This window comes from Palaemon carinicauda, chromosome 13 (assembly GCF_036898095.1).
Source record: "Palaemon carinicauda isolate YSFRI2023 chromosome 13, ASM3689809v2, whole genome shotgun sequence".
Classification (NCBI taxonomy): domain Eukaryota; kingdom Metazoa; phylum Arthropoda; class Malacostraca; order Decapoda; family Palaemonidae; genus Palaemon; species Palaemon carinicauda.
Genome location: NC_090737.1, coordinates 64,715,686 through 64,734,714, shown reverse-complemented (window position 1 = coordinate 64,734,714; position 19,029 = coordinate 64,715,686).

Genomic DNA, 19,029 nt, shown 5'->3' with positions numbered 1-19,029 from the left:
TAAATTTCATATATATATATATATATGTATATATATATATATATATATATATATATATATATATATATATATATATATATATATATATATATATATATATATATACATAATTATATACATATATTTTCATATATATATATATATATATATATATATATATATATATATATATATATATATATATATATATATTACAATGCTACAACCCTAGTTGGAAGAGCAGGATGTAATAAGCCCAGTGGCCCCTAAAGGGAAAATATCCCAGTAAGGAAAGGATACAAAGAGAAATAAATTATTTCAAGAACAGCAGCAAAATTAGAATAAATATATCCTATATAAACTATAAAACTTTTACAAACCATGAGAAAGAGAAATTAGATAGAATAGTGTGCCTTTTAGTACCCTCAAGCAGGAAAACCCTAACCCAAGACAGTGAAATACCTTGGAACAGAGGTTATGGCACTACCCAAGATTAAAGAAAAATGGTTTGATTTTGGAGTGGCCTTCTCCCAAAAGAGCTGCTTACCATAGCTAAAGAGTCTCTTCTACCCTCACCAAGAGGAAAGTAGCCACTGATTAATTACAGTACAGTAGTTAACCCTTTTGTTAAAGAAGAATTTTTTGTTAATCTTAGTGCTCTCAGGTGTATGAGAACAAAGGAGAATATGTAAAAAATAGGCCAGACTATTTGGTGTATGTGTAGACAAAGGGAAAGTGAACCGTAACCAGAGTTCATAATACAATATAGTACTCTGGCCAGTCAAAGGACCCCTCAACTCACCAGTGGTAGTATCTCAACGCCACCCATTCAGATACTACCACTTGATAGTTATTGGGTTCTTTGACTGGCCAGACAGTACTAAATTGGATTCATATATAACGGATTTTGAGCGAAGCGAAAAATCTATTTCTGGGTGAGATGGCCATGTCGTCCTGATGGAAGTTCTTATAGGGTAGCTTCCTAGGGTATATATAGGGTAGCTTCCTAGGGTATACTACAACTACGGCGATATTCCCAGAGAATTTACCTTAAGGTACCAGAATTCTAACTCCTGGAGCGAGTATCCCTCGTGAAAGGGATATCGCGACATATCAGAGGACGTATTCTAGACACGTCACATGGCAATCTACATCCTGGACAGAGATTTCGTCTCGTAGGAGGTGATTGACGAGATACGAATTCGGGAAAGAAAAAGGGGGAGCCGCTCCCAAGGCTTCCCTATCCCCCGATTCGTATGCGTGCCTGGCGCCAATCCTGGCGCCATCTGTATTCCTTGTAGCGTACACGAGGTGCTACAGATACTGTATGTAGGGAGGGGTCCTACAGCCCTTTCTTAGAAAGGCAAGGGCGGGTCCATCAGGACGACATGGCCATCTCACCCAAAAATAGATTTTTCGCTTCGCTCAAAATCCGTTTTTTGGGCTCAAGCCATGTCGTCCTGATGGAAGTGTACCAGAGCATTACTGTATCTGTGGATTCTCAGAACGTGCCGTACTCCCCGGAGGTAATTTTTTCCCGGTCGACTAGACCTAGAGACCTAAGATGTTACCGTTATACATCTTTTTAACTAACTATAAACTATGTTAGAGCTTCCTGCCCCCTACAGGGAAGAGTCCTACTAGACTCTGGAAAAGTCTCGAAGAGTACATATATCTATGTATGAATACCAGGCAAGCTAATATAGTGGTCTCGCCCTATATTAAGTAAAGCATAGTTTGTAAAGGACCACTGCGTCAATATGAAATATCGACCAGTTTTCCGCACAATACTTGTATTGGACAAAGGTTTTATATCCGCATAGGAGGAAAACCAATGCAACATAGCTTGCATAAAGGAACAATTCTATTAGAATTATCCCAGATAAGGTACATAGAATGAATGCTCAATTATACCAATAAATTGACACAGGTGAAGGAGACGCAAGGTACTCAAGAACCAGATTATTGACAGGCAATAAATAGACAGGTTAACCACAATTATATATATATATATATATATATATATATATATATATATATATATATATATATATATATATATATATATATATATATATATATATATATATATATATATATATATATATAAGAAGAGGATAACCTAAAACTTTAAGCATAAGTATGATAGTAAACAGAGCTTGTTTGTCTGAAAGAAAAAACATTAGATGCCACTTTCAAGATACCGAGGTATCAAAGTCATAAAAGCCTGTATTACAAATCAATGACATTAGCGTTAGAAACGCTCGGCACACATGTCTGCACTTATGCTAGGTTCACCTTCGGAAATGGAACAGTCTGGATGGGCAACACAGTGCCCTCACTTAGTTTGTAGTACAGTATGTAACTACACACTCACCCTGGAATTAATCGTCCCAATTAAGACCACTGTTCCTCGCAGAGTTAAACAGTAGGGTTAACACCGCGACCCACTGCTACCACAGATCTCTTTTAGTTCCTCTACTTGCTTCGCATAGCGGCGAAAGAACACTCTGGAAGACTTCCAGCCAGTGTATGAACGGAGATGTTCAAAATCCATACAATTAAAGAAATTTAAGAATGAGGCAACTTTCCTCGGATCGTGACCTGCGGGTGTATTGTCAGGATCCGCTCTGCGAATAAAATATGTGATTTTCGCTCTGAGTTGATTCAGAGATAAATTTGAGCCTGATGTTTCTCCCCTGAATAGTTGACCACCCTTGAAGTCTGAAGTTCTATGAAGATAGACCTTTAGGCATTCTACTGGACATAGAGATGCATCTTCTTTCAGAGGGCAGATTCTCCAGGGACCCCACCTGTTGGTGGGTAACTCATTCTTGGCGAGAAACGTAGGATCCGGAAACAGGTTCAGTTCTTCCCCATCCAGGAACTGAACACGACCTGCCTCTCTCGAGAGGCTACAATCTCACTAACCCTGGCCCCGGACGCGAGTGCAAAATAGGAAAATAACTTTTTGTGTCAAATCCTTTAACGCACACTCTTCATTGCTCAACAGAGAAGCGAAATGAAGAACTTGTCTAAAGACCATGAAATGGCCTTTGGAGGTGCTGAAGGTCTGAGCCTAGCACACGCTTTCGGGACTTTATTAAAGATCTCGTTACCTAGGTCGACCTGGAAGGCATATAGAATGGGTCTTGTCAAAGCAGACTTACACGCTGAAATCGTGTTCGCTGCCAACCCTTGACCATGGAGGTGGGGAAAAAAGATAAGCAGAAGTCTGTCAAGATCTCCTGCGGAATCTTCGCCTTGACAAAAGGCCACCCATTTTCTCCAAGATGACTCATATTGCCTTCTAGTAGATTTGCACTTATATTCCTCAAAGAAGTCTATACTGGCTTTCGAAATCCCGAAACGCTTTCTCACCGCTAGGGAGAGAAAATCATGAACTGCAGGGTCCGGGTTTTCTGTAATGAAGCGCAGACAGTTGACTTCTGGACTCGCCGGGTCAGAACTGGATCTGGTAGTGGTACAAACTTCAGCTACAGTTCCAATGCCAGGAGGAACCACACGCTGTTCGGCCACTTGTGGGCCACTATTGCCGCTACCCTTTGAAGGATCTCAGTTTGTTGAGGACCCTCAACAGAAGGTTGTGAGGAGGGAACAGATAAATCTTGGACCATCTGTTCCAGTCGAGGGACATCGCGTCCACTGCTTCCGCTAAGGGGTCCTCGTACGGGGCACGTACAGGGGCAACTTCTTGTTGTCTTCCGTCACAAAGAGGTCTATCTGCAGTTCTGGGACTGATTCAGAATGAAGGAGAATGATCCTGCGTCTAAGGACCATTCCGACTCTATCGGTGTGAACCTGGATAGAGCGTCCGCTGTCACATTGCGGACTCCTTGAAGGTGAACTGCCGACAGGTACCACTTCTTCTTTTCCGCCAATCGGAAGACGGCCAACATCACCTGGTTGAGAGGTGGTGACCTCGATCCTTGTCGATTCAAGTATCTCACAACTACCTCGCTGTCTATCACCACTTTATGTGGAACGAATGACGCGGGGAGACTTTCTTTAAGGTAAGGAGCACTGCCCTAGCTTCTAGAAAGTTTTATGAGAAAGGTCTTGAATAGCCTGGACCAAGTCCCCTGGACTTTTTTTCCGATGAGAGTGACCTCCCCATCCCTCCTTCGAGGCGTCTGAGTGAATCGTCACCGACGGGGGAGGTGGCTGAAGAAGAACCTGACTTCTTTAGATGTCTGGCTTGGGACCAAGGCCTGAGAAGAGTACTTAGCCGAAGCGGCTGGTCTTCTCAGATCTCTTCACGCGTTTGATGCATAACTTCTCCAAACTCCGATTGCATCCTTTAGCTGTGCTCTTAGCACTGGGTCTGTCACCGAAGCAAACTGGAGAGAGCGCAGTACTCTCTCCTGCTCGTGTCTTGATATCCTTTCGGAATCTTGAAGTCTCTTGACAGAACCCCCTATCTCCTTCCTTTTCTTCGCCAGGGTGGAGAAACGGTGTGACAAAAGGTCCCAGTGGATCTTAGCCACTGGAACTTTTGAGATGGAGAAAGTCGAGACTTTTTCTGTTGATCTTGAAGCCTAGGTACTCTAGGAACTGGATCACTTGACTGGAAGCTTGCAAGCATTCTGTCCCGGATGCTGCCCACACCAACCAGTCGTCCAGGTAGGCTACTACCTGAATTCCCTTTAGGCGAAATTGTTTGAGAGCTACGCTCGCAAGCTTCGTAAAAATCCTTGGGGCTATGTTTAGCCCGAATGGCATGGCTCCGAAGGCGTATAGTCTTCGTTGTAGCCTGAACCCTAGGTAGGGGGAGAGTCGATGGCTAATTGGAATGTGCCAGTAGGCGTCTGACAAGTCTATAGAGACGGAATATGCCCTCTTGGGCAGTAAGGTCCTTATATGTTGCAGTGTTAGCATTTTGAATTCGCAATTCACTATGAACTTGTTAAGTGGCGACAAGTCCAGAATGACTCTGAGCTTTTCCGAGTCTTTCATGGGAACACAAAACCGCCTCCCTTAGAAATTGATGGGCTTCACCCTTTTTTCTCCAACAGTTCTTGAACGTACTCCTCCATAAAGGGGGTGGAGTGTTGGAAAAACCGAAGGTACGGGGGTGGAGTGCTGTACCAGCTCCCGCCCAGTCCATTCTTGAGTAGGCTGTGGGCCCAGGGATCGAAGGTCCACCGATCCCAAAATTTCAGAAGTCTCCCTCCTACCGGTATCACCTCACTTGGACTGCCGTCCTGAGGTCTTGCCTTCCTGACCACGACCACCCCTGAATCCCCTTCCCCTTGAGGGGCGTCTAGATGAGCCTCTGGCTGCTCCTCTAGGCTTTGCTCGAAAGGAAGTAGACTGCCCTTCGGACGTTGGGGTGAATGCCGTGGACTGTGTCGACACGGCCTGGGGTACCCACTGAAAGGTGGTCGGGGTTTGTGCCACGATCTGGGGCTTTGGGGGCAATGGCAATTGCAGTTGCTGTTGCTGTCTAAGAGGCTTGGCTGGCCGAGACGGTAGCCTAGTCCTCATAGTCTTGCTCTTTAGTTGAGGACCCTCATCCGGGGAAGACTTTCTTTTGATAGCCAGGCCCCACTTCTGGAGAAGGTTTCTATTCTCCAAGGCGGCTTTATCAACAACTTCTTTGACCAAGTCGGTAGGGAAAAAGGTCTTTTCCCCAAATGTTGGAGGAGATTAGTTTCTTTAGCTCGTGCCTCACCGTAGCCGAGGTAAACACGAACTCCCTACAAGCTCTCCTTGCCTTGACGAAGCCATAAAGGTCCTTCGTCACTGTGGCCAGATGAGGCTTGGCCACTACCATGAACATTTCATGGACCTTGGGGTCACTTGCCATCGTCTCGAGAGTAGTCTGAAGAGACATTGAGGCAGTCAGTCTTTCTTTTGTATCGAACTCACTTCGCAAAAGAAAGTCAGACAGCTTAGGGAGGTCCTTGCCGAACTGACGTCCGGCAATATCAGCCTCCAACTTTCCCACTGAGAACGTAAGATGGACGTCCTTCCAGTCTTTGTGGTCCATAGGCAGGGCCAGCGACAAGGGTTTACACTCCTCTAGGGAGGGGCAAGACTTGCCGGCCTCGATTGCTTTTAGTACAGCCAGAAACCCTTTCTGTAAAAGGGGGAAGGCTCTAGTAGGCGAGGACACAAAGGAAGGGAGCTTCCTATTCAATGCAGCTACCTTTGAGTTAGAGAAGCCCCTCTCTTTCATCGAGGATGAAAGTAGAGCTTGAGCCTTAGCATGGTCCATCACTATGACCTCCTTCGGCTCTGTCTCCTCCTTTGAAGCTTGTTCCTTCCTCAGCCGGACATAACAGTCCGGATATGATGCCTTGCTGGGCCAGAATTCCACCCTCCAGGGGAACTGAGCCCAGCTTATCCGAGATGACGATCTTTCCAGTTGTCATCGGCATGTGCTCAGCATACCTCCATGGGTTAGCATCTGAGCACAAGGGAAGGTCTTTCACATTGAGCTTTTTCTGGGGCCCATGTGATTCTGCAAGGCACTGCATTCGCAGTTCCATTGCAGCCGCCTTCTCCTGATTCTCCTTCTGCATTTGTTGGATCATTCCAACAATAGAAGAGAGGGCCTGTCCCACCTCTACTGGGAGACCGGCCTATGTAGAGGGGCTTGAACTTCATCCTGGGCTTCTGCCAGGAGGTCTTCCTCCTGACACCCGTCCACATCAGACATCCTGTCATTTAGCTGGATGTCTTGCATCGCGACCGCGACTTCAGCATCCACCTGGATCTGAACTTAGGGGATCTCCTCTTGAGGCTGGGGAATCACTGCATCAGCTGATGCCTTAGGGAAAGGATACGCCCTCATCTTCTCACTTGGAAGATAAGGGCCAGAAGTGTTCTTTTGGAAGCCCCTTACCCAGGTACGAAGCTTTTTCCTAGCTATTTAAATGTCTCATTAATCAGGTTAGTGCACACAGTACATACCTGAGGGTCCCAATACCGGAGATCATCCTTGGAGACAGCGTATGCTGCGTGTCTCCTACAAAACTCATGTCCGCAGAGGTTCTTGCTGCTTACATTGCAGAAAGCACTTCCCCACTTCGGAGTGTCCTTCTGTAAAGAGAAGAAATTTCCATGAGTATCAAGTGAACTATGTATCACTGGATATGCATAGTATAGCATAACAATTCAGAAAGGAAAGACACACACTTGTGTTTCCCTCACAACACATTGTTGCAGCCTTCCAGATAATAAAATCAAAAATGGTTTATCTCTTCTAGAGTAACCAATGCAAGGTTTCCAGAGGAAACAGGTGGAGCTCACACCTAAGCAATGATTTTAAAATCCTGGATAATAGACAGGGAAGAACTCAGCTTCCTATCTGAGGGCAACAGCAAAGGGATGTGCAAGAAAACACAATAGTGTTAGAAGATACAGTGCTGTACCAAAACCTTTACTATAGTTTTCTTCTTACTGTATATGCTATACAGAAGAATACTAGTACAGTATAGGGGGATGTGTGCCGGCCTGCCTTTGCCGGCCGGCACACACCACAACTAGCTTTAAAGTATACTACTTAACAGCTATAGGGCGGCAGCACTCTGGTTCAAATGCCTGTGCCGGTCGGCAGCAACTGCCGGCCGGTAACAGCCAGTGTTGGCCGGTAATGGCTGCCGGCCAGGAACTACACAAGGTAGTACCCAGCTGCCGGCCACACTCTTGGTGACCGGCAGACAAGGACTGACATAAGCCGGCCGGCAAAGGTACAAGACCGATGCCAGCCGGCAGCAAAAGAACCAGAGGACTACACCTGCCCGGCTGCCGGCCTATGAGGCCGGCAGCCGGGACAGGTACAGCACTAGAAGAAAAATAGAATGGATGCCGGGATAAGAGTGTACACAACCTCCAAGCCCGGCAACCGAAAGAGTGCATATAAGGAAGGGGAGAAACTAATTCAGGCTTCCTTGACCAATGCCGTCCGGCTCTGCCGGCAGGCATGGATGAGGGACCAAGAGAGGTCCGGGCAGCACTCGAAAACATAAGACCCTTGCCGGCCAGCAGCTCTGCCGGCCGGCAATGGGCTGAGTCAATTCCACATCCCAACCTATACTAGGTCCAGAAGTAGAACGACGTACAGTACAGTAAGACCCCTGCCGGCCAGCTCTGCCGGCCGGCAAGGTACAGTACAGTAATGGCTAGGCCATTACGGAGATAGAGGGGGAAGGGACAAGAGGGTCCTGCCAACCTTGCTTTAGTGACAGATCACCCGCAGCCAAGAAACTTATCTTAGCCTAAGGGAGATCTAAGGGGAAAGGCCAGCAATACTTGCCAGCTTCCAGAGCACCAAAGCAAGGAAGGCGTTGCTACTCCCAAGGGAAGAACTTATCCTCCCCCGAGAACAGCAACAGGTCTAGTCTGGTAGATCACAAAAGAAGGAATCATAACTACAGAAACCTTCGGTAGTGACCTAAGGGAGCTAAGCTCCCTTTGTATGTGTTAGGTCAGCGAGGGGGACTCTGCCCCAAGCCAGACAACACAGACTCAGACTAAAAACTCTGTTGTTCTGTCCCTCTTGAACCATAACTACAGGAACAGGAAGGTACAGTAACACCCTAGTATAGTTTTATCGAAAATAAATTCGGAAAAAACCACTTAGGGATAAGCCCAAGGCTTAAACAGAGGGAAAGGGATTGCATACCTTCTCCGAAGAAAAGAAAGCAACCGGGGAGTATGATAAAGTATACTAAGGCTCCATAAGCAATTAGCCTAGGCACCAAGAGAATCGATTACCTAATTCACCGAAACTCACACGTATACAATCTTGGAAATATTCCACACAGTCTAAAATGTATAGAATATAGCCTAAAGCTTCAATAAAATTCTAATTACACTCGGAAAAACCAAAATTATGCATGAAGTACTAGGACCAAACGACTAGGCTACATGGCCTAGCGTAGGCCAGAATGGCGAATACTTCGCCAAATAATACTAAGCACGAAAGGAAATCCTATGTAATGCTAAATAGCTAAAATTTATTAAAGCAAAACAACCAGGAATGTCGCTCTGACTAACTAATTTATACCTAGCGAGCGACAGTGTCCAGGACACCTCTGGTAGGCTACGGCTCTTGTATCAAAGATTAATCCTATTAATCACTCAAAATTTTACCAAGAGCCTACATTTATACATAACAGACACTATACTCAACTTATCAGAGGCTGACGAAGACGAAGAAGCCATGAAAAGTTGAATAAATCCAAGATTTGCGAGAAAAACAGGAAAAAACACCGAGTTGTTAAGCTACGCAAAAAGGAATACAGATGGCGCCAGGATTGGCACCAGGCACGCATACGAATCGGGGGATAGGGAAGCCTTGGGAGCGGCTCCCCCTTTTTCTTTCCCGAATTCGTATCTCGTCAATCACCTCCTACGAGACGAAATCTCTGTCCAGGATGTAGATTGCCATGTGACGTGTCTAGAATACGTCCTCTGATATGTCGCGATATCCCTTTCACGAGGGATCTCGCTCCAGGAGTTAGAATTCTGGTACCTTAAGGTAAATTCTCTGGGAATATCGCCGTAGTTGTAATATACCCTAGGAAGCTACCCTATATATACCCTAGGAAGCTACCCTATAGGAACTTCCATCAGGACGACATGGCTTGAGCCCAAATATATATATATATATATATATATATATATATATATATATATATATATATATATATATATATATATATATATATATATATATATATATATATATATATCTTCTATGACTAAAGCTTTTCCCATTATGCAGGGTCTCTATTTCTTAAAAGGTGTTTCCAATTTCTTCCATCTCCAATGTCCTCCTCTGTAACATCTTTTTCCTCCTATCTGTGGTTACGTTACGCACTCCATCCACCTTCTCTTTTGTCTCCCCCTCCTCCTCTTACCTGGAACATCTATCTCCAACTACCTCCAACCAACATACTCTTGGTGTCTCATTGTATGCCCAAACCAGTGGAGTCTCTTTTCTTTGGATTTTCTTTGACACCTCTGTAACCTTAGTTGTTCCCCTCACCAAAACATTTTCACTTTATCTAGTCTCGCGGTCCCAGCCATCCATCTTAGCATTCCCATCTCAGCAACATCCATTTTCTTCTCAAAAATCTTTTTCATAGGCCAGGTCTCTGCACCATGTCATGCCAGGTCTGACTGTAGTTTCATGTACCTTTCCTTTTAACTTTAAGTTAATCCTTCGATCACACAACACTCCCGACACTCTTTTCCAATTATTCCATCCAGCTTCAATTCTATTGTTCAGTTCCACTTGAAGCTCTGCTATTTCCTCCACATATGACACTATGTACTTGAATTTTTATGACCTCTTTACTATTTCACCCAGCAAATATATGCCATTCAATGGGTTTTGCGGGTTGCAACACATTCTACTGATCATTAGCCCTCTTCTCTCCAATTCTCCAGCCCATCTATCCAGCTTCCTCGCCAACCCCTCTCTGGTTTCATCACACAGAACTTTGTCATCTGCAAACAGCATAATCCATGGTGGCTGTTACCTCACTCTTTCAGTAATTACATTCTTTACTATATTAAAGAAGTAGGGTCTTAATGATGACCCCTGGTGTAACCCAACCCCTACTTCAAACGTCTCAGTAAAACCAAAGTTCGTTCTTGTTTGTGTACCTGCTCCTTCATACATATCTCTAAGCAGTCTAACATATTTCTCTGGTGTTCTCCTCTCTCTCAGACATTTCCATTTCTCATGTAATTACTTTTGGCCTTCTCTATATTTTTCCATCAACTGCCTTAGAGCAAACTTTGCTTCCGTCGTGCTTCTGACTGGCATAAATCCAAACTGCTCTTCTCCAATCTTGGTTTCTTCCCTTATCCTATGCTCTATTATCCTTTCCCAAATCTTCATAGTATGTGGGAGGAGTTTGATTGCCCTATAATTATTAAAATTCTGTACATCCCTCTTTTCTTTGAATATGGGTATTAAAAAGCTATTCCTTCACATTTTGGGCATATTTTCTATCCAGTATCTTTTTCCTCAGATCCCACTGCATATCCGCTCCAAATTCCCCCAAGCATTACCAGACTTCTACTGGGATATCATCACGGCCCGAAGCTTTTCCATTCTTCAACCTTGATTTCTTCTCTATGTATATCTCTTACCATTCTTAAATTTGGCTTTTCTTCTGTAATTATAGATCTTGCATTTTCTTTATTCAGCATCCTTTGAAATCCTGCTTCCACCTTCCCTTTACATTACTTAAGCTTCACATTACTACTCCATCTTCATTCCTTATCTGATTAATGTAGGTAATCTCGTTGGTCGCTTTATTTCTTCCTTTAGCAATATTACAAATCTACTTCTGACCCTCCTTTGTGTCCAAATGTTCATATAAATTTTCCAATGCTTGATTTTTTGACTGTGCCACCGCCAATTTTGCTTCTTTCTTCGGTAACCTACTTCTCTCCTTATCTTCTTCAGTGCCTGTTTCATTATACCTTTTCTTTGCAGTTCTCTTCATCTTGATTTTCTCATGTATATAATTATTCCACCACCAAATTTCTTTGTCTCCTAAAACTTTTTACCTACTCTTTTCATAATATTGCTGTTCTGTTTCCACCACTCATCAACCACCTCATAATCCCAGGTGCCAAGCTCGACTAAAACCCTCTCTATGAATCTATCCCTATATTCTGGTTCTTTCAGCTTTCACCATCTTAGCTTTGGAATCATTTCTTGCCTATCTCTTATTGTTCTCTTTCTATCCCAGTGTATTGTAAAGAGTCTATGATGGGGGTTCATAGCTTCTCCTGGGAATATTCTAGTTTCTTATCTCTTTTATATGCACACTTCTGACTAGTACAAAATTGAATTGTGATTCTTGCCCACCACACACACACACACACGCACACACACACACACACACACACACACACACACACATATATATATATATATATATATATATATATATATATATATATATATATATATATATATATATATATATATATATGTTTCTGTGTGTGTGTGCATGTGTATGTGTATGTAGGTAGCAGGTTTGCCAGGGCCCAAGCTACCCATTGAGATACTACTGCTAGAGAGTTATTGGTGCTTTTGACTGTCCAGACAGTACTACATTGGATTCTTGTATATGGTTACGGTTCATTTTCCCTTAGTTTACACATAAACCGAATAGTCTGGCCTATTCTTTACATATTATTCTCTGCTCTCATGTGCCTAACAACACTGAGATTATCAAACAATTCTTCTTCACCGAAAGGGTTAATAACTCCACTCTTAATTGTTCAGTGGCCACTTTCCTCTTGATTAAGGTAGAAGAGACTCTTTACCTATAGTAAGCAGCCCTTCTGGGATTAAGAAAATCCAAAATCAAACCATTGTTCTATAGTCTATAGTCGTGGGTAGTGCCATAGCCTCTGTACCATGAGCTTCCACAGTCTTTGCGTAGAGTTCTCTTGCTTAAGGGTATATTCGAGCGCACTATTCCATCTTATTTCTCTTCTTCTTTTATTAAATTTTTCTATATTTCATATATGAAATATCTGTTTTAATGTTGTTCTTAAAATATCATATTTTTTTTTGTTTCCTTTCCTCAATGGACTATACTCTATATTTTATATCGGTGCATATTTGTACTGACTCACAGGGGTGTCCTTTTAGCTCGGAAAGGTTCCTGATACCTGATTGGTCGGAAGTATTTTTGTCGGAACACCTTCATTATTCTCGAATGATTACCAAGTAATGTGAATCGAAACTTATTTATTAACCTATATTTCTCCATCAGATATATGTTTTGTCAATAAATAATATTAAAGAATAAATATATTATAAACAATCGTCTTGGTAAGTCTAAATTTAATAACACAATCCGGCGAAGTCAACGACAGCAGCTTGTTTTCGGATACACGCTTTGTATTTTTGTAATTTTTTACATATTTTAACACAAATTGGGATAAATTACACTCAGCATAAGTTAAACATGTTATTATAAACTTTCTTTGAATACCAGAACTTACCAAAAACATAGAATTGATAAAACCCGATATTTGTGAAAACTTAAGGGGAGGTATAAGAACAGCCTATAGCGGCCTGGCGGAAAAACGATCCCTTCTGACTCTAGACGCAGTTTTTTTTTTTTTCGTAATATAGTTCGGCCTATTCCTTTCAGTTTAAATAGTCTTACATTGTTTCTCTTCGTATTATTTTGCTTAGTATTTTACCACATTCCTGTTCCTCACCTAATATCTATCTATTTTCCCCGATATCCCTTCTTTCATATAGGCCTATGTGATATCCGCACTACGATTCCTTATGTTTTGTACCTTACGTCAGTAAGTATGTAAATAATAATAACAACATAAGTTTTATGCTGTGTAGCAAGTATAACCTATTCTGTAAACCTGAAATTAAGCATGGTATTTTTTTATTCCTGTCTCTACACTATTTTAATGAGACTAGCACGCGTTTCCCTTAAAGCCATCACTTTCGACAGAGGATAAGAAATAAGGAATCGTAGTGCGGATATCCCATATATGAAAGAAGGGATATCGGGAAAAATAGATAGATGTTAGGTGAGGAACAGGAATGTGGGAAAATACTAAGCAAAATAATACGAAGAGAGACAATGCAAGACTATTTAAACTGAAAGGAATAGACCGAACTATATCACGACAGAAAAAAAAAAAAAAAAAAAACTGCGTTTGCGAGCCAGAAGGGATCGTTTTCCCGCCAGGCCGCTACAGGCTGTTCTTTTACCTCCCCATAAGTTTTCACAAATATCGGGTTTTATTAATTCCATGTTTTTGGTAAATTCTGGTATTCAAAGAAAGTTTATAATAACATGTTTAACTTATGCTGAGTGTGATTTATCCCAATTTGTGCCTGGATAGGTACGCTCCTTGGACACCCCTTTAAGGGTATACTCGATCGCTCGCAACCCTGACTCCGAAACAAATTCAGGAAAAATTTAGTTATGCATCAATCTGTATTGTTTGACTTGCTAAAAATACTTCAAAGAATGCTAAAAACTACTGAAAATATAAATGATACCCATCTACAAAATAACTATTTATTGGAAATATATTAAAAATTTAAGTATACAAAAAAAAGACTTGACGTAAATATTCACAAAAAATAGAAATATACATATACATATAAATCCCTTTAGGGACACCTTCTTAGATGGCAAAGCAACAGCGTGTAATGGCTGGAAATGAGTTGGACCCATAGAAGTCAAGATCTGAAATGAAAAAAAAAAAGGTAACTTTTTTTGGCCAAAAAAATTAGTCCAAATTTCATGAATTTTTTTGGGTACCCAAATGAAATAGGAAGAGGCTAATTTTTTTATAGAATAAACTCATATTATCCTAGAACAGAAATACATAATAAAATGTTCACTAAGATGTAATTTACTGTTATATCAGGGGCGAAATCTAAAGGTCATTTTTTGACGGCCTAGTTTCACAATGTAAATTTCTTATGAAAATCATTGTATCTCCTATAAAATATGATATTTATGCATTAAAATATACCAAAATATCACGAATTCTATACAGAACAAGAATATATAGAGATATGCCAACTTACCTTTCGGGTATGTCAACAAAATGGCCGCAGACCGCAACAACTCTTACAGCCCAATCTACCACTTGAAATGAAGAATGGGGTTGCAAACTCCATATTATCATCAACATCTCTTTTTAACTCCATTAGAAGTGTGTTGATGACATCCATGCCGAAGGAATACTGTCTGCTGGCCATTATTGAAGATAAATTCAAAATAAATAGAAAAAAATCAAATTTGCAAAAAATAAAAAAAAATCAGAAATTAGCATTTGAGGGAAAATGGACCTTATGGCAATATATGGCATCGAAGCCAAAACCAATGTCAGGCAAGTGGTAGACACACCATCCATCCAAACTTTCCAACGATAAAGAACCAAACGAGTATCAACACTGTTCGACAATTTATAATTATGTAATAACTTTGCTGTTTGATCACTTACCCCTATAAAGGTATGTCAGGGTCGAGGTCGACCCCTGGCGGGAGGGGGTAAAAAAACGGGGAAGGAGGGAAGTTAGACGAAAATCAGTCCTAAAGCAGACAATGGCATGTAGACTAGTCACCCCTTGCAGGTCGATTACTCCCATATTCGAGACAGCTGATGATTTATGGGGAAAAAACAGGTTTTGAAAATGCTGTAGGGGTCGCATACGACCCATCATACCTTTCCAGGGTTTAAATATGTGAAAAATTATAAAATTACAAAGCGTGCATCCGAAAACAAGCTGCTGTCGTTGACTTCGGCGGATTGTGTTATTAAATTTAGACTTACCAAGACGATTCTTTATAATATATTTATTCTTTAATATTGTTTATTGACAAAACATATATCTGATGGAGAAATATAGGTTAATAAATAAGTTTCGATTCACATTACTTGGTAATCATTCGAGAATAATGAAGGTGTTCGGACAAAAATACCAATCAGGTATCAGGAACCTTTCCGAGCTAAAAGGGGACCCCTGTGAGTCAGTGCAAATATGCACCGCTATAAAAATAGACTATAGTTTCCCTGTTAGAGCCCCAGAGATCATAGTATCATGCTTTTCCAACAAGGGTCGATGCTTGGCAAGTAATAATATATATATATATATATATATATATATATATCTATAATTAATTTAAAAAAAGGTCCGCTGAGTAATCTAATACTTATAAAGAGATCAAAATGCAAAAAATCTCACATTAGTATGAGAACCACTGATATATATATATATATATATATATATGTGGAGGGGAGGTCAGAGGTACCAATGCAGGTCCCAGTGCCTGCTCTAAGTCCGTTGTCGATGGGAACGCTGCCTCGGCTACTGCTTGTGATGTCATGCGAGGTGTATCGAACTTCCCCGTCTCCCCCTTCCTCTGTTTCCTTTTCCTCAGATATTGGGCGGGGGGGAGGTGTGCGTGTTCCCCAGCCCGGCCGCCATCGGCGTTTTTTGCTGGGCACTCTTGAGATATATATATATATATATATATATATATATATATATATATATATATATATATATATATATATATATATATATATATATCTATGACCAAGCCAAAGCCGGTCCCAAGCCCGGGTGAATAGGAAGGCTTGAGTGTAGGGCTCGGAAAACCTTTATTGTTATGGAAATTCATTATAGGATTGAACCGGATGGATATAAGGTTGACGACTCTTCGCAGAGTACCCCTCAAATGGAAGATCTCCTTTAAAGATTGGTATATGGAACGTTAGAAGTTTACACAGAGCAAGGTATGCTAAAAGTCTGATAGAAAAATTGAGTAAATATGATTTGGCTAATGCAGTATTATAGGAGGTAAAGTGTACTGAATATGGAGAATGCCCAATCTATAAACAATGTATCCTGTATAGTAGACGACAAGATGCCATATATGAACAAGGAACTGGATTCTTTTCAACAGAAAAAGTCAGAAAGTCTCTGATTGGTTTTCATCCCATAAATGAAAGACTGATGACAATTAGAATTAATTGTAAGTGGTTTAGAGTGATAGTTATTGAAAGGTATGCCCCTACAGAACACAGAGAAGACCAAGATAAAGATCTGTTCTACGAAAAATTACAAGAAGTCCTTGGCGGTATCCCTAAACATGATATGAAAGTGCTTGTTGGAGACTTCAATGCAAAGGTTGGCAGAGAGAGAGAGATGATTATGCACCTGCCATAGGAAAAGAAAGCCTACATGAACATTCAAATGACAATGGAACACTACTGGTTTCCTTTACAATTACTAACAATCTGATAATTGGTGGAGCTCTTAGTCCACATGATATCCATAAACATACATGGAAGTCACCTGACAATAGAACCTTCAACCAAATTGACCATGTTGTTTTCAGCAAAAAACACCGCAGTTCACTACAAGACGTCAGAAGTCTACGAGGAGCAGACTGTTACACTGATCATTACTTAGTAATGGCAAAAATTAAAGCAAAACTGTGCACACGAAAATCAGAACCAGTATAAAAGAGAAATAGGTATGATGTAGAAAAGCTAAGAGAAGTAGCCGTAAAGATGACCAATGTAGATGGATAACGAGACGTCGGAATATGGGTTTTCTTCATTTATTACAAAAGGTTCGTTCGTAAGTACACCGTACACAACTACCCTCTTAGGTGAGGGACTTGTCAACTCGAGCGCTCACAGGCAACCAAAGTCCCTTTGCTACCAAAATGCAATTTTTGCAATAACAAGCTGAGACAGAAATTTTTGTGGAATACTCATGAATATTGAGTTCCTTTACCTTGTTGTACTAGACATCTACATACTCGCCCTCACTAATCTATGATATATGGAGGACACTCCGACCCGGAATAGGCATGGCATGTACTAAACAGAAATAGAACCCCTCCCCAAATATATGTACTGTATATTTATATATATATATATATATATATATATATATGTATATATATATATATATATATATATATATGAGTGTTGTGGGGAAATGTTATCCCCACATAGATTTAAAATTAATTTTTACTAACAAGTTCTCAGTTGGCTCACTGTGTAAATATAAGGAGAGTCTACCTACTCCCTTGTGTTCCGGTGTCATATACACTTTTCAATGTGCACTCTGTAATGAGTGCTACACTGGAAGCACATCAAGACAGCTTCAGTGTAGGATTTCGGAGCACATGGGGAGATCGGTAAGAACCAAAATACCGTTAAGTAAAAAACCAATTTCCGCTATTTATGACCACGCATTTAAATCTGGTCATGCCATTTCTATGGAAAATTTCAAAATTACGGACAGACATAGTAACATCAGCCAGCTGAGAATCTTGGAGTCTTTATATATTTTTAAGACAAAACCCAGCTTGAATGAGGGCTTACCTGTTCAGTTACCGGTGACCCATTGATCCGTTTGGTCTGTGGGTTGCTGGTCTGGATGGGTGGTCATCATCTCCTGCGGGTGACTAGTTATATTAGTTATTAAGTCTTTTATATAGTTGTGTGTAATAAGTCTTTTTTTTAAGGTTTTATGTTCCTTGATTGGTTGATTTTAGAACTAGTTGATCAATTCATAAAAGTGTATCTTCCTAACTATGTACTTAGGATGATTTTATTAATTTTATTAATTCTACATATGATAATTGCAGATAGGCTGAAGATGACATAAGTTATGTCGAAAGCTCCCGAATAAAGATGACGATAGCAGCATTGACTATTTTATTCCTACTTAAATTGCGATTCCCTAGAGGAACCCATCTATCAACTATATATATATATATATATATATATATATATCAGTGGTTCTCATACTATTGTGAGATTTTTTGCATTTGGATCTCTTTATAAGTTTTAGATTACTCAGGTGACCTTTTTTTTAAAATTAATTACAATTAACATTACAAAATATACCATACTGTTACTGAAACAACATATTTTTATCAAACAATTATATATTCAGAAAATGGTAACCTTAAGGTACTGTAAAAAAGGTATATTTTCGGAAACCATTACATATATAAAAATGGAAACCTTTATCTTCTGAAGCAAAAAAAATATTTTTTTTATTATTTGACAACCACTTAATTAATAAGAAAATGCAAATAATATTGAAGAAAAAGGTTTTTTGGCCAAAACATACATAATCAGAAAATGCAACCTTATTTACCAAATGTACGTTCAATGAGATGGGTGCATTTGCTTTGCCTGAACCAATTCTTCAATATTTGGGTTTGTTTTAGCCAGTGCAACTCTCATATCATATGTTGCTTCTAATCTGTTTCGGGATTTTGATTTGATGGCAAGTGGAATGGAAAATGCTGACTCGCACTCATAGGTGGTTGCAAATGGAATCAACACTTTTAGTGCCATCTTTGCAACACTGGGATAGGAATTTGCCATTTCAATCCAAAAATCACTACTGCACATTTCACGGAAAATATCTTTTGCACCTGCATCATTAATCAATTCAATAAATTGTTCTTGTATTGAATAATCCTCTGAAGGCAGATCATTAATAGAGAGTACAAA